This window comes from Desmodus rotundus, chromosome 9, assembly GCF_022682495.2.
Source record: "Desmodus rotundus isolate HL8 chromosome 9, HLdesRot8A.1, whole genome shotgun sequence".
NCBI lineage: Eukaryota > Metazoa > Chordata > Mammalia > Chiroptera > Phyllostomidae > Desmodus > Desmodus rotundus.
Genome location: NC_071395.1, coordinates 19,680,494 through 19,701,557, shown reverse-complemented (window position 1 = coordinate 19,701,557; position 21,064 = coordinate 19,680,494). Strand labels below are relative to the sequence as shown.

Sequence of the window (21,064 nt, the reverse complement as noted above, 5' to 3'; positions counted from 1 at the left end):
GGTAGTGTCCGCGCTTTGCTTCAAAATAATACTGAAGGGAAGGAAAAGGAGGAGGGGATAGACTGGCCACTTGTTGCTTATTGTTAAAGTTGGATTACAGGGATGTGAGGGTATCAGTCTGTGTAGTTTTTCAAAAATGTTTCAAGCTTTCCATAATAAAATATGTTTAAGTTGTGAAGAAAGTGAATTTACACACACACATCAGAAAATCATAACCAAAGCTAGGAATGGGAGTTTTTTTTGTTAAATACCTCGGTCTTGTTGACTAGCTCTTAAGTAAGTGCTGAGCTAACTGTTCTCCTCTACGTTGAATTTTATTTTCTCTGAGTTTTGGTGCTTTTGAAATTATAGGAAATGTAATAAGATACCATGTATTTTTTGCTGGCGTTAGAACTTATTTTAATGTTTTAGTCAGTGTTGCTATTTAATGGTCTATTCAAAGAGAGAGAAAGTAAAAAGAATTAGACTCAGATGAGGTATGTGACAACTTCTATCCTTTTTCCCTCTCAGGCATCAAAATAAATAATGTCTGTAGTAATGTATCCTCTTACTCCTATTTGCTTATTTTAAATTTCAAAGTGCGCCATTAATTTAGCCCACAAACAATATAAAAACAGACTTAACATCATCTCCTTTAACTAACTTGACCTGGAATGAAATTTCTTAACACTTAGTTTAATACTTGAATTGCTACATCATGTTTGCATTAGTGTGTGAAACTTAAATTTTTAGAACATATTTATTCCTAATTTCCGTAGCCTGTCTGCAAGTTTAGATTTTATTTAGATGGCTTGATCTAAAAAGGAACTGCCTCCAGGTAGTTCCTTTTGTGGTTTCCACCCGCTTTATCATCCCTCCCTCCAGATGCTGGCTCGAGCCCGGTAGCTCTGGCCCTGCTTTGTTGGGAAGGCTCAGACCTTTTACAGCGCAGTTCGCCCAGCTTCTGTCCCCATCTCTTGATCTCTCTCCCTCAAGGTTACTGCGTCAAAGTGGAGTTTGTAGCCCTCCTCTACTTTCTGAGGGCTCAGTGCAGGACTGGGGGTTTAGTATTTAACTGCATTATCTTATTTAAGAAAGAAGTTTAATGAAAGCTAAGCCTTGCTGAACAGTGCAGAGCTATCAATCATTTCTGCAACATTTCAAGTTAAAACCAAGAGAGCCAGGTGGACAAAACAGATCTTTTCCGAAAAGGAGAAATCATCATCATGTTCAGTAGGAAACTAGTACACAGGTCTGACAGGTGCTCTATTTTTTCCCCCTCAACATGAAATGGTAAACAGAACTTTTAGATACGTCCTGTATACAGTACCTCCTTAAAAACAAACTACACCGAATTTCAGTCATTTGGGTGACTCTTGAGTTGTGAATACAAATTATTGTTTTGTACATACAGTTTGTTTTGTACAGTTGTAGACCGAGTACTAATAGCAGAAATAGATGTGTACATGTGCTTATATGTTGTGTACATGTACACATAGACATGTATATATGTGTATATATGCTTTTGATACATTATTTATTTTGAGGTCACTTCCCTCCATAAATATGGCAAGAAGGGTATGAAACTATTTGGTTGCCAAGGCAGTGATGCCCTTCTACATAAGGAAGGTTCGATCTGAAATTGGCTCGTGTTTGTTTTTGTCCACCCCCGAAGCTCTTCTGCAGGAGTGTCCCCAGGGTGCTTTAGTTTTGCAGCAATCACAAAGTGTCATCTGTTACTGTGTTGCTTAAAAAGAAAATGCTAGCACCCATGTGGATAAATGTGTTTGCACAGTAAATAGGGAAGAGCTCTCTCTGTTTTAAATACTCTTGTTTTGGAGTAGCTTTAAATTCTTAATCATGATGTATGTAAGAAACTCCTAAAAACATTATCCTGGCCACAGTTTCAAGTCTTCTTGAACTGTGACTTCTGAGAAGAGTGGAGGTATAATAGTAATCATTTTTAAAATCCCAATTTTAAAGGTGTATATGGGATTAGCCTTTTACAGTTTTACTCAGCATACCTGTCAAATTTTATTGTTTAGCAGTTTCTTAACATACCCTGTGGACAGCTAGACTTATTCCTCGTTCCTGAACATGCAGATATGTATATGCAAACATGATATTAGTGAAAAAATCACTTCTGGTCCTTCTTTGCGTTGGTTGTTTCTTTGAAAGTGTATTGAAAGCTATCAAAACTCTTAGGACAGTCCCCCCCCCCCCCCCCCCCCCCCCCCCCCCGTCACCTTGTTCTTACGGGAGCCTATGGCAATAATATACATTAGAAATTCCAGACTGTCTTAATGGTACAAGACAAGGGTAGTGTCAGCTACAAATTGGTGTTTATTAAGCCCATGTGGTATGCAAGTTCCTAGGTCAGGTAAGTGAGCAGAAGTTACACAGAGACCAAATGATTCACTCAAAAATCACACTGTGACAAGAGATTTTAATCTAGATCTGCCTAATTTCGTAAAAACCCTTTCTTTTCATGTGCTATGCTGCCCTCTACGGTAGACTTTGGCAAACATTACTATGTAGCTTCTCGACTCTGTGGGAGTGTGGTGACTTTCTAATGCCACGTCACAGTTGAAATCACCAGAGCTACCCTTTAGAAAATACAGAGAGCTCAGTTAAGTGCTTTTCTTTCTGTATTAAACAAACAGTATTGAAGATTTGAGAGTTCAAGGCTAAAGTTGTAACAGGAAGATATGACAGTGAAATTTGAGACTGGGTATCAGATGTCACTCTCCCTAGAGTTTATCAAATGTGCTTCTTCACCAGCAGTTGTGTGCTGGCTATTTCTGTCAGTTCGATTAGTCTGCCTACAAATTCTCAAGTCAGTTTGCTTCCTCAGAGAAGAGGGCCCGTCTCTTCACGTTAGCTCCCTCTGCCAACGGCCTGTCACGTTAAAGAATGCGTGAATGAATGAATGAGTGAATGAACAAAGCAAGCTTGTTTTCTGAAGAGATGCCCAGCCTGGACTTAATTAAGACTCATTTTACATGGTTACTGCAGATTAACAACCCATTTTCTACTAAAAGGAAAAGCAGAAGCAAATGAGGTTACCAATCACCAGGTTTTGTGTCCGCCTGATCTTTCTGGGAATAGACCCATGTTTGCGCCCTGATTTCTGTTTCTCCCGTGTCTGTATTGGTCTCGTCCATCTGTTCTCACATAGCTGCATTCCTGATCTCAATTAGTCTGTTTTTTCCCCTCCTAAAAATCCTTTTCTCCTCAAATAAGAAATAAATGTTTATTGTTTCTTGTCCACCATCCTCCAACCACTCCCTTGAACCACAGCTACTGGGAAACTTTGTAGGACAGTGTGGCTAACATCTGAAATCTAACAGGGCACTAAACTCTATTATGGGTAGAAATCTAGAGAGTTTTGATTGTTCCAGGATGTCCCTGGTCTTGTCTTGCTCTTGTGAGACAACTTAAGTTCATATTCTGTTAGGTGTAGACGTGTCCAGGGAACAAAGAGTGCTGTGTAAGGCAGTCATCTTGAAAAACATCCACTAATAAACAGCCCAGTGAATAACCATGCCCCCTACCTTTGTGTGAAGGAGGAAAAGCTGGGAACATTCACCCAGCCCAGTTTAATGCAATTTTGATCACATGGAGAGGACAGAAGTGGTGGAAAGGGGGAACACTCAGGAAGGTAGAATTTCCCCCTAACACAGTAGAGTGATAAGAACTTTACAGATTTGAGCTTGAATTCTGATTTTGTCACTCATCATATGACCACAAGTGTGAAATGACACAGAACTATTTCCTTATTTCTCAGGGTTTTGTAAGGACCAAGTGAAATAACACGTAAAGCAAGTAGTGTAGTGTCTGGGACACGCAGGTAGTTCACAGATGCAACCTCGCAACCTCGCTGTGTCTGTCTCTTGTCTCTTACCCCATCTCACAGAGTACACTTCATTCCCCACAGTGTGTCAGTTTCTGTTTGTTTTTTCATGACCTTTAGAGGTAAGTCATTAGTATATTGCCCCTTGTGGAAAAAGATATAAATAAAGGAATAGATAAATACTTTCAAAAGGATATACAAAAGGATTGGGAGCATAGTATAATAAGCTGGGCCCGTTTCTAATAAAAATAAGACACATTTTCAAGAGGATGCTATTCACAGATCTTCTATGTTGACAGGTATGTTCCATTTCCTTTCATTAGAATTTAAGTCAGTTTCTTTAAACCATCTTCTTTTAAAATATCTGTATAGTTGAATCCTTGAACCTTATGGTTAGTTGGATGCCAATGTGAATTTTATTTTATGATCAATTTCTGTTTCCTGTCAGTGCAGTTTTAAAAATGTGTTAACATTATTTGAAACCATAGTAGCTCTAAATATTGATCATGTTTAAATCTGTATCTGTTTCACTACAACAATTAAAGATAACTTTGATTATGAGTTTTCATTCTAGACAAAAAGAAAGTGTCCCGATAGAATGGAGAATTTAAAAAGTTTTCCAAGTGTTTCATTGGTTTGTGCACAGAGGAGATGAACTTCTCTGATGTATCCACAAATACCACAAATAGTTATCTGTAAAATGCTCGGGAGGCAAATTGTTTCATGTGTGTATAATTACAGTGACCTGGTCTGTCTCAGTGATGTTCTGTTGGTGTTGGGAAAGGTGGGATGTACAGGGCACAGGAATGCGTCTACTCTGGTAGACAACTCCCAAATGATGTTTCAAGCTCCCATCATTTACCTGAGCCTCAGTCCCACATTTCTGTCTATTGGGCATTGTCACCTGAGTCGTCCACTTAAAACTACCGTGACTTTCTTCATCCCAATTTTTAAATTTTCCTCCCCACGTTTACGAATTTTGTTAATATCCTGGTCTTCTGATCACTTGGTGGAAAAATAGTTTGACTTTTTCTTATCCTATAATCCTATGGGTCTGCTGAAAAATTTAACAGACTTGAACATTTGGACTTCCTTTTTCTTACCCCCAGGTGCTTGTAAAATAAAAACTGGAGACCCAGTGTTTAAAAATGTTAAGAGCCTCTTTGCCTGGGTTTCTGTTTGCACTAGGCTGTAATGTCTTGTCCTTGACAATGAGTTGGCGATATGAATGATTGGATGAATTTTTTAAAATGGATTTTTACCTCCATGTAAATCTGTAACCACAATCTCAATATCTGGTGCCCCATTGCCCACTAATGAAGCCACCCCCCTAAGTGGACATTTAAAGTCTTTTATAGTCTTACCACACTTGCTTTCAACCTTTCATCTCCATGCCTCCACTTGCTTTTAATGACTTCGCTCCCGTCCAGCGAGCCAGATCATTTAAAAGCCAGGCCAAATTCCATCTCTATCTTTATAACTTCCTAGAATTAGAAAATTTAATTCTTTTGACCCGTTGTTGGTTTTCTCCATTGTGCAAGTCATTTGGTATTACCTTGTGACTCTTTTGTAAGTTTGTTTTGAATTGGCATTGAATTCTTTTATTTTTTTGAACAGAAGAAATTTGGTATATTTGTTTCTAGTGCTGATTCAGGTTGAGAGTTAAGATTCACAAATTGTAATATGAACAATTCTCATTTTAGCTCTTAAGATCTACCCAAGCTGGACTATAAATTATAAATAGGCATGCCATGTAAATTTAGTTTAAAATTTAAATATTCAATAATAACATAATAAAATTAGTAGTTCTAGAGTAGACTCCTAGGAGGAGAAGTTAAAATTCCAATTTAAGAACCATGTTGCTAAGATGCAGAAATCAATTGAAGGTAATTCATACAGCCATTAAAAACCATATTTTTAATGAAAATTTAATAACAGGAAAATGTTAATAAACAGTGTTTACTAAAAATTAGTTCTCTCAAAACTGTATACAATATGATCATAATTAGGAAGCAGACATATATTAATCTGTATATATGCATTGGAAAAATCAGAATTAAACTAAGTGTTAGTAATTATCTCTGAATATGGTTGAATTATTTCTATTTGTTTTTATATGCTTTTCAGAATTCCCCAAGCTTTCTACAACAAGCCTATATTACCAGTATTAGGGGAAAAATCTGTATCTGGTAGAAACCAGTTTTTACTCTACTTAGTCTTTTTTTGATAACTTCCATAATGTATAATGCTCTACTGGAAGATTGGGTAAAAAGATACCCTCACAAGGAAGGGCATTATGTAATGATCTCTTCATGAAAATGCAGCTAAATGTAGTGGGAAAAGCAACAAACTCTTTGAGAGATTTTTTTGTATAACTAGTTCTTCACATCTCTAGGCTTCAGGTGTCAGCTTACCACACTGTCTTCTAGAAGAGTTATAGTTTAGCGTGGTGGTATCCTTCCTTGATTTTAAGACATTTATTTAATATGTGGTTTCTTTCCAGAGTTACGTAGAGTAGCCTTGATAGCACTTCTGGCTCTCCATGAAACGTGAATATCTTTCATTTAAAAATCTTTCTGTGAGCAACTTCGGAGTCTGTCTTTTAAAATATACTCCCAGAGTGCTTTCCCAGGAAGTCACAGTGCTTTCCCTCCCCTCCCTTAGTCCCAGCTCCCCATCTCTTCACACTAATTAGTTTATTTCAACTGCTTAGGTTTCCCATCCTAATTTTAAGTCCCCTGAAATATAATCTGAGTTGGAGGGATACTTTGAGGTCACCAAGTCCAAAACCTGTGCCCCGTGACTTTACCAGTAGACTTGGGCTTGCAAAGGAAGTCATCCCTAGAGAATACTACAGGATAAGGTAGCATTAGAGTTTTACACAGGTCTTTATGTTGACCTCGTTGGTCCTTGGTCTTCCACCTACAGCATGGCCACCCTTCTTACAGGAGAAGGCTGCTGTCACATTCATCCATAATCTTTTCTCCGACAGTGTTTCCAGGACACCGTCCTGGTTGCTCTTCTGGACAGATTGCTCCTGAAGCGTTGTGTCCTGTAGTCAACTCGGTGCTGCCGAGGTGCAGCTGAGCCAGACTGTCACCTGTTCTGTTTCTCAGCCTCCTCAGTGCAATGGAAACAGCGTTGATAGTGACATCGGTGATGTGATAATAAGCCATTTACTGAGCACTCTTACTATGTGCCAGGACACTGTGTTGAATACTTTACCTATATAATCTCATTTAATCTTAAAATCTGGTTTATGTAGGTTCTGATTTTTAATCTCACATCAGATAGGGAAGAGAAACAAAGTTAAGAGAGATTAAGTAATTCACCAGTGGTTAGTGAGTTGGTAGGTAGTAGAGCTAGGATTTGAACCTCGATCTTATTCTGGATCCTGGTTATACTTCTGTTAAAATTTGAAAATTTAATGAAATAGTAATTTTAGGAGAAGGTGAGCTATGGAATAACCCATAAAGCCACCACTTTAACCTCTGTTTTCATGCCGCATTCCCTCAAAGTTGCCCCAACTTAATCTCTGTTTCCATGGTATATTTATTGTGATTCATACCATATTGTATTAAAAATCTGTTTTCTGCCTCTCTCCTGTTCATGCCCTTTGATTCCATGTCTTGTCTAATAGTATCTATCATGTATAAGGCACCCCAGTGCCCAGTAGTTTGTCAGTAAATAGTGAATCCATTTTTACATACATTTCTAGCCAGCCCTTGGCCACATGGATGCATATTTTGCATATCTAGGGTCAGTGCATATACTACGGGGGGGGGGAATCTCAAAAAAAACCCAGTATTTATAAAAAAATTATGTATTCTTACATATTTAAACGTAAGTCACCTTCAAAGTACTCTCTATTTGATGCAATACACCTATCAAGATGTTTTTTCCACTGCTCAGAACAGTTTATCAACTCTTTGATTTTGATGCCTTTTTGGTGCTGCCGCCGTTTTTTTGTTTCAACTCTTCCCCATCAGCAAAATATTTTCCTTTGAGGACTTTTTTCATCTGGGGGAAAAAAAATGTCGCTTAAGGGTGAGATTGGGTGAATAGGGAGGGTAGGGTATGAGGGTCACGCCGTTTTTGGTCAAATACTGCTGAACACTCAGCATGGCGTGGGCAGGTGCACTCGTAAATCACCCATCATGAAATGGGCAAACGTGCTGAGTCTTCAAAAAAACATTCACTGAAGCTGAATGCAGCCTCTCACAACAACGCTAACTGGTCCACTGATACAGATGGGTTCCTAGAACACGCACCTAGTAGGAGAAGCCTGTGCTACAGAGGACCCCCCCCCTTCAGAAGATAATTCTGTTTTGGGGGGGTTGCCCCTCACATTTTGCATTCCTGTTTCTTGTAACATCCGTGTACAGATTTTTGTGTGGGCATAGGTTTTCAACTCCTTTCTGTAAATACTAACAAGTGCAGTTGGTGGATTGCAGGTTAGGAGCATGCTTAATTTTGTAAGAAGTTATCAACCTGCCTTCCACAGGGGGTATGCCATTTTGTAGTCCCATGAAAATGAGTGAGACTTCCTTTTGCCAGCGTTTGATGATGTCAGTGTTTTTGGCTTTTGGCCATTCTAATAGGTGTGTACTGGCATCTCACTGTTTTCATTTGAAATTCCCTAATGATATATGATGTTCAGTATCTTTTTTATGTGCTCACTTGTCACCTGTATGTCTTCTTTGGTGAGGTGTCTATTTATATCTTTTGCCCCATTTTTTTAATGGGGTGGTTTGTTTTCTTACTGTTGAGTTGTGAGAGTTCTTCATATATTTTGGGTAACAGGCTTCTATCATGTTGTCTCTGTTGAGTATTTTTTCCCTCTTAGCGGTTTATCTTCTTATTCTCTTGACATTGTCTTTCGTAGAGCAGAAGTTTTTAATTTTAATGTTCAGGTTATTATTTCATAGACTGTACCTTTGGTTATATCTAAAAAGCCATCTCCATACCCAAATATCCTAGGTTTTCTTCTGTTTACCTTCTAGGAGTTTAATAGTGTCGCGTTTTACATTTAGGCGTATGATCCATTCCGAGGTAATTTTTGAATGTGCATGCCCAGGTTTCTAGCACCATTTGTTGAACAGATACTGTTTTGCTTTTGCTCCTTTGTTCCTTTGTCAAAGTTCAGTTGACTGTATTCATGTAGGTTTATTCCTGGCCTCTTTATTTTGTACCTTTCTTTTCTTTGTACTGACAACATTTATCCTGGCAGGGGTATCCAACCTTTTGGCATCTCTGGGCCACACTGGAAGAAGAAGAGTTGTCTTGGGCCATACATTAAATACACAAACACTAACGAAAAATGATGAGCAAAGAAAAGATTTTAAGTAAATTTACGATTTTGTGTTGGGCCACGTTCATAGTCATCCTGGGCTGCATTGGACACCCTTGCTAGCCTATGGAAGTAATTGTGGGATACCTTTTTTTTTCTGTTGAATGATAACTCCTGGTGTATAGGTTGGGCAGGTAATATTAGGAAGAATTGTGGCAGTATAGTAAGCTTGCTTTCTTTCTTTTAAATTTAAATTGTTCATAGACCTGATCCTCTAAGATTATACTGTATCTTGTAGGACCTTGTATTTTGCATAAAGAAAATGCTTAAAAATTGAATTGAACTTTCAGAAAACAAAATCTTTAAGTGTCTTTATAAACATGGTCTGGTTTAATCCTGTTCTGCTTGATGTAAATGTTTACAGGTTTTCAAACCTAAGTGCAAGACTTAAAATTTGTCCCTATTAGATTTTCCATTGTTATTTGACAGGGTACCTCGGTCCTCACCCAGTTTCGATTATGGCTCCTTCCTGCTCAAGTCCCTCCTTACTGAGAAGCGTTTGTATCAGGAGTCTGTCTTCTAGTATCTTCACCGTCTCCCCTGTTGTGTAGTTCTCAGTGCTTATGTTCCCACACCGAAATATTGAATCACTGCCATCTTCAGTGAGGAAAGAACGCTAGGTTGAGACTTAAAGGCTAAGTAGGATTAGACAGTGTTGGGAAGCTGTTCTTTACAGTTCTTTACAAGAGAACCAAAAATAGGAGTAGTAACTTTTTTGAATAGTGGCAGAATTTTTAGGAATAAGTAGAAAGCCTCCCTATGTGAATATATTTGAATATATTCCAAATATCTGTATGTGTTTATGTTGGGCAAATTTGTTGAAATTTTCTGTTTATACCCTATCTGTTTCTTAATGGTTTGCTGATGGCTAAGTGGTGCTTTGCAGGGTTCTTTGCCGTTTCTACACTGTAGGCAACTTATTCCTTGACATTTGGAGGATTAATTTTGATGCCAAGTATAGGAACTTCACAAAATCTTATAGTTTCTAAAGTTTTAACTCAGAAATATTATTAGCTTAAGATTATAGAAAGTGAATGACAGAGCTGAGAGTGTAATTTAGATCTTGCTTGTATATGTCTCCCCACCTCATCATCTCCTTCTAAAACTCCAATATGTAAATTATAAATATAAATATAAATATAAAAATATTTTTAAAACTTGGGTCTATATTGAAGTTAGTGTTTCACCAACTTTTGTTTAGATGGTAATATAAATTTTTAAACCTTTTCACCAGTGACTACAATCTTAAGAGCCTTAACAAGATTCTTTTTTGCTTGTGAGTACGCTTTTTACTTGGATTCTTGTCCTAAAATCTCAGTCTCACCTTTTGTCTCTTTTTTAGGGGACCTAATTTTTAGCTATTTCATTGCTTCATTGCTGTAATGAATCTCTGTTACCTATAAAGTATGATAAAGAAAAAAAGCAGTTTGGATGAATTCTGGAAGTAGAAGACACAGAAGAGAAAATACTTTGAGAGAATTTGCGTGTGTTTTAAATACCTAATTTATAGTCATGACAGTATTCCTTTATTTTTTGTTTCTTCTTTGAAAATTTCCTTAAATTCAGTACTGTATACCTTTAATTTAAAAATGCTGTTTCTTTTCCATTTAGGATTGGGATTTTTTTTTATTAGGAAACCTTTAAAAACATTGTAGTTCTCTCAGTGGATACTTTAAATATGGATCGTTGTTCAACAAAAAGCACAGAGAAATAAAGTCAGGGAAGATACAACATATTTAGGTTTTTATAGATGTTGCATACGAGCTTGTTTAGCATATTTAGTAAATCAGGAAGTATTATTTTTTACTATGAAATGTCATATATAAGAATAATCACTTAATTCATTTGTTTCTTCATTGAACACTAGAGGGCCATATAGTACTTTATTGCTGTTGATAGAGTTGCTTTTAATGTATTTAAATACGTTTAGCAAGTGTTTGTCTCTCTTCTACTTTGTGCTCTAGTACACTGTTTTCTGCTTGGAGTTGGAAATTAATATTTGTAGTACGTGCATTGCCGTACAATATGTGAGAAACCTAGGGGTTTTTTAAACCAGCAGTTAGCATATCTTGATTTTGCTCTTCTAAAGCAACATTGCAACCAAAGTGAAGAGAGAGTGAGCTTTACAATAAATGTACATGAACACAAACTCACTGTGCTTTGGGAATATAACTGTTTTTTGAAAATGTCACAAGTATCTGCATATAAGAGCATTAAAAACAAAAGTCTGTCATTGTTAGTTGCCCTGGATTTCCTTGGCATATTTGTGAGAAATGATCCCTGTAAATTCTTGTCTAAATTTTCTCTTGTGTTAGCATAGAAGGTGCAGGGTGTTACCACCTGATCGTCCTGAACTAAAGAGCATTTGAACAGATGATTCTTCATCCTTCCTTTCTTTTGGTTGCTTGGGGTGAAGAAATGAGAAATGTGATCTGCAGGGCCCAGATAGGTAGTGTGGATGCTTGAAGAAAGCCATGGCCGACCCAGTGGCATTGCTCAGGGTAACAGGCCTTTCCTAAAAGGTGCTGGCATTCAGTTAAGAAAAGAAAAGGAGAACATGGTGCGGGCTTCCAAAAAACGGTCTCTGAGCTGCATCTGACCTATAGAGTACTGTTGATTTGGGTAGCTTCTAAAGACGAAGTTTAACATCTTAAGTAGAGTCTTAATTAAATTTTTATTCTCCCTTAGATATAATTCAGAGAGCACTTTGCATTATTAATTTCTATATTATGTTTCGGGGGGAAATAAGGGCATTTTCTCTTTAGCTAATATTTAGTTACACTTCCCTTTCGGTAAAGGAAGATTACGGTGAATTCAGGGGAGACACGCGGTTTACACCTGGAGGAGAGTGTGAAAGAGGATCGCGTAACAGTCAGAAAGAGCAACAGTACATCTAAAGACTTGAAAGAACCGTAGCTTTTTAAATTTCTCTTCCTTAGATTTGTTAAATTCAATATCTTAAATTATCTCCACAAATTAATTACTATAATGAAGTGACAAAACTTCTATCTTTAGTTCTAAATTTTACTGAGGAGTTAGTTCTCTTGAATATTGAATTCCTTTTCAATTTAAAGCCATTGCTGTGATAAGCAGTATTCTCTGATAGTTACGTTTTGTGTGTGCTTGCTTCTGTGTATCACTACCATTTTCTGAAAGCCACATTTATTGCTGTACTTTGACAGGTTAACATGAGTTTAACTGATGAAACACTGAGCTTAAATTCGGAACTTTTTGCTTAGGTAATGACATTAGCTATTCATAGCACAATCTGTCTGGTGAATGAATGTTAAATGGTCAAGTCTAAAACAAGTAAAAAAAGAGATCAGTATTGGATATGGTGAAAAACACCAGAACTGCTCTTTTCTCAAGAAGGACAGATATTAGATATTAATGATGTATCGAAGACATCCAAGTGTTGTCTTTTTAACATGCATCTGGAGAAAACATTAGCTTACTAGTTAAAATTTGGTTCAATTTAGCAATATTATTGAACCCTGAAAAGAAGGGCCATTTTTTTTAAGATGTGCCCCAATGTGATACCAGGTTTTGTGGGAGCAGGAGGAAGAAGGTATTGGAGCACATTACTGTGCTAGTAAGTGCATACATCCACTCTAAGGGAGTTTCATTCCAAAAAGGCTGATGGGGGAGGTGCGAGCGCAGGATTGAGGGTATGTGGTATTTTCTTACAAAGGTAAAAAGATCACTTAGATTCCCTTACAAGTCAGAAGGTTTGGGAAAACTGGGTTAGTATGAGTACTGAGATATTTGTGGAATACTACCAGTATTCTAACTAATTTCTATCAGTGATTCCTTGACCACAGTGAAATGATTTTCAAGCAGAATAACTTCTTAACCTCGCTTCCCTATGCCACAGTTTATATATAGGAGACCCAAACTCAAGAGGCGATGCATGCTGGAAATGAATGTAAATGAATGAAACGGACTAAGCGTAAGACCCAGGGAACCAAAGCGTCTCTAAAGGGGGTGACTATGAAAATCGTGGTCCTGATACTGCCAAATTTTCCAGTTTCTCAAAAGTCACTAGGATTCCTGGTTTTTAAATGATAACTTCTTAGTTTTTTATATGTTGACTTCCAATTTTTTCAAAAGCATTTCTGTGGGCTGGTTTGACCTATATCTATGGGTCACCCATTGTCTGTAGACGTCGTATATGGAAGAAGAGTGTGCAGTTCAGTACTCACTGCAAAAAGAAAATAGTTCGCACCCAGTGCTGGTCCATTCGGGGCACTGAGTGGTTTGGAGTGGAAGTGCAGCACACACACAGCACATTAAGTGCCCTAGTGCACCGAGGCCGCCTTTCTTCATGAGTTCAATGGACTGACTTCAGGTGTTGAACTGCCACGTGAATTGGCCTCATTTAAAAGAAACGTGCATCTTAACTTCCACAAGGAATTCAAGGTGGCTTCTATGTAGGAGAAACAAATTTAGTAAAACGATCAAGTGTACCTGAAAATCAGAACCAGGGAAAGTACTGGAGTAGGCTATGAGGTCAAGGCCATGGGAAGAGTAAGGAGTGAGTTATGATGAGTTAAGCTGTTAATAGAATTCATGTTAGCCACTCATGTGGTCCTACACCAGTATTCTTCAAAGTGTGACCCTTGACCAGACTCATCAGAAACATCTGGAGCACTTATTAAAAATGCAAGCTGCAGGGTTACGTGCCAAAAGTGCCTAACCAACTCTCTAGGGGTGACATGTGCATTTTTATTAAGCTCCCACATGATTCTGATGTAGATTAAAATTTGTAAAACATTGGCCTATTAGTTTGTCTCTCTGCTTCCTTGTGATAAAATTAAGAGGAGGATGTGCCAAGTCCTCTCAGGAAGAGACAGCATGGCAGTCACACAAGATACACACATGCACAACCCCCCTTTCTAATATATAAAAAGAATTTCTCACACGGGGTTTCGTAAGTGATCCAGTAGACTGCTCTCTCAATAGCACAGTATCTCTAACGAATGCATCAGCTGTTACAAATAGTGGTGAGAAGACAATGTGAGCTCTGAAGTCAGACTCTGGGGTTTTCACAGTATCACGTGATCTTAGGCAAACTGTTTACCTTTTCTTGTAGAGTTATCTTAAATATGGTAGTCTCAACAATAATACAGTGTAATAGAGCATTCAAAGAGATAATGTATGTTAAGTACTTAGAAAAGTGACTGGCAGGTAGTAAGTCCTTAATAAGTGTTAGTTATTACATTTCATAAGGTTTATTATTGTAATGTTACAAGACTATACTGAAACTGGCTTAATTTGCTAGTCCAGGCTACCTAATATACTATGCAAAATATTTTTAGTTCCAAAGATACCTACTCTCTTAGATGGTTGAAACTATTCCACTGATTTCTTTTGGCCTAAATTATAGTGACTTTTAGCATCGAGTCCAATTATTTGATGCTGTGAATTTTGTTAGTGCTAATGTGAAGCACTTTTGCTTCCTGACAGGTATGTTTCACCCTAACTGGTGGTTATTGCAGGACCTAGAAGGAATTTGAAAGAGAACCTAAAAGTAAATTTGGGTAGTCTTGGGGCTTTGAGTGCTCACATGGAAATGTTCAGAAGAGATGAAAATGCTAGTTCTTTCTATAATGATACTTGGGTGTTCTCGAACTGAATAGGTGGAACTAGATTCTGTTTGGTACTTCTGTAAAAACTCTAGAATTATTGCTTGATACTACAGGAAATACTTAACATTTTCACAGTTAAGAGATGGTTATAAACAAATGAAAACATAATTATTACAAATGAAAAAAGTTTCAGTCAGATTGAAATTATCTCTATTTAGGATGTATTTTAGAGAACATGTTTTGAAGAATGTTGATATAGCTACTAGACATATCTGATAAAGAATATTAACTTGATTCTTACTAGTAGTAAGAATTGCCAGGGAGCATCTTGCATGTAAACTTTAATCTCTAATTATATGAAATGCAAATAAAGAATGATGATTGTTTTATAAATCACTAGGGCTAAAAATAATATATAAGATTTTTTTTGTCCAGAAGAAGATTTACTTTGTTCAGACATACCATGTCCTTCTGTTTAGTTGGTCTTTGCTGGTGATTTTATTTCAGATAGCTGCTCTGTTTTAGAAATAACTTGCTTTTGGAAGATGCTTTCTTTACTTTCATAGTAAAAATTTTTTGTGTTTCTGGTTGGTCTTAAATGGCAGTTTCTGGCTATTGAAATCAGATGCAGTAGGAATGGATGAAGAAGTGCTGAGAGTTACTCATTTCCTTAGCTACAGATGTTGGTTTTATATGTTTCCATTATACATTTAATTTTCTAGAAGGACTTGTTTGAACTTTACCAATATGCTGCCATCTGTCTTAGGGACTAATGAGTGAAAAAGTTAAATGTCTAATGAGTAAAAAAAGTTAAATATGCTGAGGTACATCTGTAACATTTATCACAGTTTCAGACTTTGGGGTTTATTTCTTATAACTGTTTCACTCGGTTAACTGGTGTAGAAAAGAGGGTTACAACTTTAAGATAGAATCATTTATTCCATGTCATTTAGATGTCAGTAATCCTGTATTTTATTGACTGTATTCTTATTCTTCTTTACTCCAGAAAGGAACAGAACAGAGATTACAAGCTGGTGTCTTATATAGTATTTTTAAAATACATTTAAATTTGTTGCCAACATTTAAAAATTTGAGCGTTCACATAAAAATAATTGATTTTTCACCTTCTTTGCAAATGTGGACTATCTGGCCTTGCTGGGCTCATGTGCTTCTGTGACAACAATCAATTGCATCTTTTAAATGGACTTCCCAGGTGTTAAACATGACGTGTTCCTCTTTGTCACTTGCCTGCTCCTCTAGTCATTTGAATTAGCTGGGAGTAAAGACAAAAGCATGATTGTAGGAATTCCACAAGTTCATTTTTCTGCTATTTATCACATATCAGACTAGTTTGAATGTGAATTCCGGTCAGTGTAACATGTAACTGTTTGTCAAGTGTATTATTAAAATAGAGACTGGTTATACACCTCATTTCCAAAGGGTATGAATTTGTCAGCAAAACTGTTGCCACCCTTCAAATGCCCACTAATTTAAATTTCCATTTTGGGTCATCCTTTTCATTCTTGTCGAATTTTGAAGTTAACACTGTTAGGATGACTAGTTATTAAATTACAGTAGCAAACCAGTGTTCTTGGAGCTCCTTATTTTGTAAGACGTTCCGTTCAGCTACCTAACCAATCTCCGCAAAGCTTTGTAGGTTATAAGAAACAGTTACTTGCATTGTTCAGGTAGGTTATGAATTTGGGAGGGATCACTTGGGCATTGCTGATTACTGTACTTTGGTGGCAGTCACTTGGTGGCTGGAGGTGAAACCGTAGGGTCCAGCAAGCTGGTGGCTGCCCGAGCACCGTTTTCTCTTCGTGTAGTCCAAGGACTTCTACACCTGTTGTCCTTTTACCTGGGCTCCTTTGGGCTTCTTCACGGCAGGGTGGCCTCGGGGCGATCGGATTATTTAAAACAGGGCAACCCGTAAACTTTTTAGTTTGATGCAGTCCCATTTGTTTATTTTCTCTTGTGTTTCCCTCGCCTGAGGAGATAAATCAAAAAAAATATTGCTATGAACAGTGCCTCATATTTTACTGCCTATGTTTTCCTCTAGGATTCTTATGGTTTTGGATCTAAAATTTAATCCATTTTTAATTTATTCTTGTATGTGGCTTAAGAAGGTGGTCTGCTTTCATTTTTCTGCACGTATCTGTCCAATTTTCCCAACACCATTTGTTGAATAAACCATCTTTAGCCCGTTGTATGTGCTTGCTCCCTCTGTCAAATATTACTTGACTGTAAAGGCGTGGGTTTATTTCTGGGCCCTCTATTCTGTTCCATTGATCTATGTGTCTGTATTTATGCCAATACCACGCTATTTTGACTACTGTGGCCTTATAGTATACTTTGATACTAGGAAGTATGATTCCTCCAGTTCTGTTCTTTCTTAAGATTGCTGTTGCTATTTGGGACCTTTTGTGGTTCCATATAAATTTTTGAAATATTTGTTCTAGTTCTATGAAAATTTTTCCCTTTGTGACAGTATGGACGGACCTGGGAAACATTACGTTAAGTGAAATTCCTGGCCAGGGCACATGCCTGGGTTGCAGTCCAGGTTTCCAGTAGGGGGTACATGAGAGGCAACCACACATTAATGTTTCTTTCCCTTTCTTTCTTCTTCCCTTCCCCCTCTCTAAAAATAAATTTAAAAAATCTTTAAAATAAAAAAGAATTGCAGGGATTGAGTTTTGTTTTTTCTTTGGTTTTAAACTTTCTTGATAAAACTTAGTACTCTGTTTATTGGGAAGAATGAAAACTTAGGCTGTCAGTTTAATTTAAACTTCAGCTATAAATTATTGTTGATGTTTATGAGACAGTGCATTTTGTTGGATATATAATTTTGATAATGTAAAAGTTCAGCTGTATCAACTGTCAGCTCATACAAGAATAAGACCCTAAAATGAATTTTCTATAACTTAATTCTGTACTTAAAATGTTTTCCTTGATTAAAGTAATTCTAGACTTAAATTTGATGCCGAAGTAAATATTGTTAAATGAATATTTATCAATGGAAACTTTATCAGTATTTAGTGAGTATTGATAAATCTCACATACTTCCATAGATGTTACTGAGAATTGTTATATAACGATCTCTTAAAGTTGCGGGACTATGTTAATTGCACTCAAAATAAGTGATTTTTATTTATAATTGCATCAGAAATGCAACAGTGTGGGAAACATAATTATCTCCCCTCTCCCTACTATTTTACTTTTTAAAATTGTCAACACTGTTTGATATCTTATATTTCCACAAGTTCAGCTTTGTATTTTTCATAGGCTAAATTCACCATCAATTTGGTGAACTTCCTGCATTATAACTTAATTTTTATTAAGCCATATAGGAAAACCAGTTGCTTTACTTGTTGTGCTTTAAAAGAATTATTAGTATTGTATCCTTATTTATGATTCCCCAGTCTGCAACAGTCTTCATTACAGGAGAAATAAATAATCGATAAGCAACATTTAGTTTAACCGAAGTTAATGATCCTTTTATGCTTAAACTTGTGCATGAAAGTAAATTAGATAAGGGACTTTAAAAATGGTTATTAAAGAAGTTTTTGTATTCATTCTAACACTTAAATTATATTTTGAGAATTGTGGAAAATCAGGTTGCTTTAAATACTTACTCTGTCATCACATGAGGCTTTTGTATGACTGAAATACCTGTAACTGCTGTGTCATTTTTGTCATAGTTGACTTAAAGGTATAACTATAATAATCATCAGCTAAATTCTTGGTGAGCAGCTGTGTAAGACCAGTTAACAGTGGGGGGTGGCCCAGCCCAGACTGTAAGAGTTAAACTTATGTTACGATCATTGAGGCTTTATAGTGGGCATTTTTGAAATACTTAAAATATTCAATCCAGTAGTTGGATTTTTGTTTTATCTCATGTTTCCTTAAATGCTTAATGAAAGAATGAAGAAAAATGCCATTTTAATGAAGTGGCTGTTCTTAGAAATACTTAGATACAAATATGGGAATAAAATCCAAAGTGTACTAAAAAAATCAAATATACTCTGTCACAATTTAGGTGACTATGGTAAGTAGGGAAAGAAATTTATTTATATATGTGTGTGTATATATATATATATATATATATAACTCACAATGTATACATATATATCCTGAGGTTAAATTTTTTAAATCTTTTTAATGTTTTTAAAAAATCATTTATGCCTGTAACTTTTTCCAAATAAAAATGTTTCTTATCATACAACAATAATGCACATTCACAACACACGGGTAATGGTCCATTTTTAGAAGTTATGCACAAATGAATTGAAGCAGTGAATTTTACTTGTAGTGTGTAAAACTGTACTATTAACTTCACTGTAATAAAGGAAGACTCACCAAATTGGCAATCCAACCCGATACACAAGGCTCTATAGATGGTAGTATCAGAACCATAAAATAATACCCTTAAAGCTGCAAGGGACTGTATTCTCAATCGTCTGGTTCAGCCTCCTCGTTCTAGAAATCTGGAATCTGAGACAAGTTAAAAGACTTATCTCAGGTCCCTGATTGCTGGGAGAACTGAAACTAGACCTGAAAATTCACCCCGTGTTTTTTGTATACTAGTAAGTTTATCGGGAGTGTTAACTCTGGGCAGTTTGTCCGAAAGCTGATTGAGGTAACAGTTTAGTGGAGAATAATTTAGTTGTAAATAACCTAGTTGTAAATAAGTAGTTGGGTTTTGATCATGGAATTTCTAGGGTGTTTTTGTCATCCTTTTTAAGGACTTTTTGGTTGATTTTTTTATATTTTACTTTTTGACTTACAACTTTATTTTTTAGCCAATTATTTGTAAATAACTGGAAATTACCGGGATAACTCAGAAACAACCGAAACGTCCAGCGATCGGACTTTGTCTGTCACAGCAATTATAGTACTTTATTACCCTGGTATTGTAGCAGTTTCATTTTCAAAATTAAACATATACGTAATCCTTTTATTTTGCAAATACCTAATTACCTGGTCACAATTTTATACCACTTACATAAACTGTATGTGCTGTGTTAGCACCCAACCTAATTTCTCTTAAGCAGTTAGAGGCAGCCTTTGTGACTGGACAAAGGAAATTAGCAGGGAAGCACAACAACATGTTTTGACCCATTAAATACTGACATGAATGTAATATCTCAAATACATTATAATTGGAATTTGTAATCCTTAGTGAACACTTGAAGCATTTAAATGTCTTTTAGAACTTTTTAAAGAATCATTTTGAATGTAATTTTAATTTTTATGAAAATTTTACTTGTGCCTTTTATGAATAATAAAACTTTAACAGGAATGTTATATTTACATTTTTCTTTCATACTAAATCTATTGTACTTTTGTTTCTACAATTGAAGTAATGATGTAGCGGTTGGAACTTGTTACTAATGCAAGCTTGACAGTTCATTTATCACTAAGCAAAAACTTAATTTCTTGATTTATCATTGTTTTCCTCTGTGTTTAAATTGCTGTCTTTGTATATGAATTGCTTAGATTTAGGGAGATACTTTAATATTCTGGCATCTAAGGTGTTAGTAAAGACTGAAATAATGGCTTAGATACAGAGAATAATCTGTCTCACTCTATATTCTTGAATAAAAGAGTATGCTTTATAATAGCACATTCCTGTCTCCAAAAACTTGTATCTTCCAAGCGATTTGTTTAAGCTGACACAAGAATAGTTTATGAAAAATGGAAAATCTTTATGCGATTCATGTGCTGTGGCCTTTGGTCAAGAGCAGTTAAATCCTAGCTTTCTGTATAATAATAAATAAAAGTAAAGGTCAAAATCCAGAATAAACTACTGTAAATCTTTTTGTTGTTGTTATTGTAAGAGAATTGGACCGACACATTTGCGAAATACCATTCTGGTGATATTTTGTTGCACGTAGCATTTATGTATAATCATCTTTGACCACTGCAAACTTTTAGAAGAAGGAAAATCAGAAAGCAGTAAGTGGGCAAAATACCTACATAGAGAACATCTCTTTACCATGAGTTCCCCAGTGCTGAGTTTGTAGGTGGATAGTCAGTGATACCTGGCACCTTAAAATGCCAAGACACCGCAGCTAAGATACCACAGCTTCATTTTTAAGTAAAAATTTTGGCAGAATTATGGAAGTCTTTCTAAAAGTTGCAGGTCATTGTGTTTTAAAATATTTTACTACAGAGTTATTACAGGTAGATTTTAGAATCTCAGCTTACTTTCCTAGTGATATTTATTTATTTATGAATTTATTTATTTATTTGGATTACAAAGCTACTTTTAATACTTTGGTGTGAGCCCCACAG

General features: G+C 36.2%; 1 protein-coding gene across 5 annotated transcripts in view; it reads left to right on the top strand.

The window, feature by feature from the left end:
• The window catches only part of FBXW7 (F-box and WD repeat domain containing 7), a 163,756-nt gene that overhangs the window by 81,289 nt on the left and 61,403 nt on the right, over positions 1-21,064 (top strand). The window lies entirely within an intron of this gene.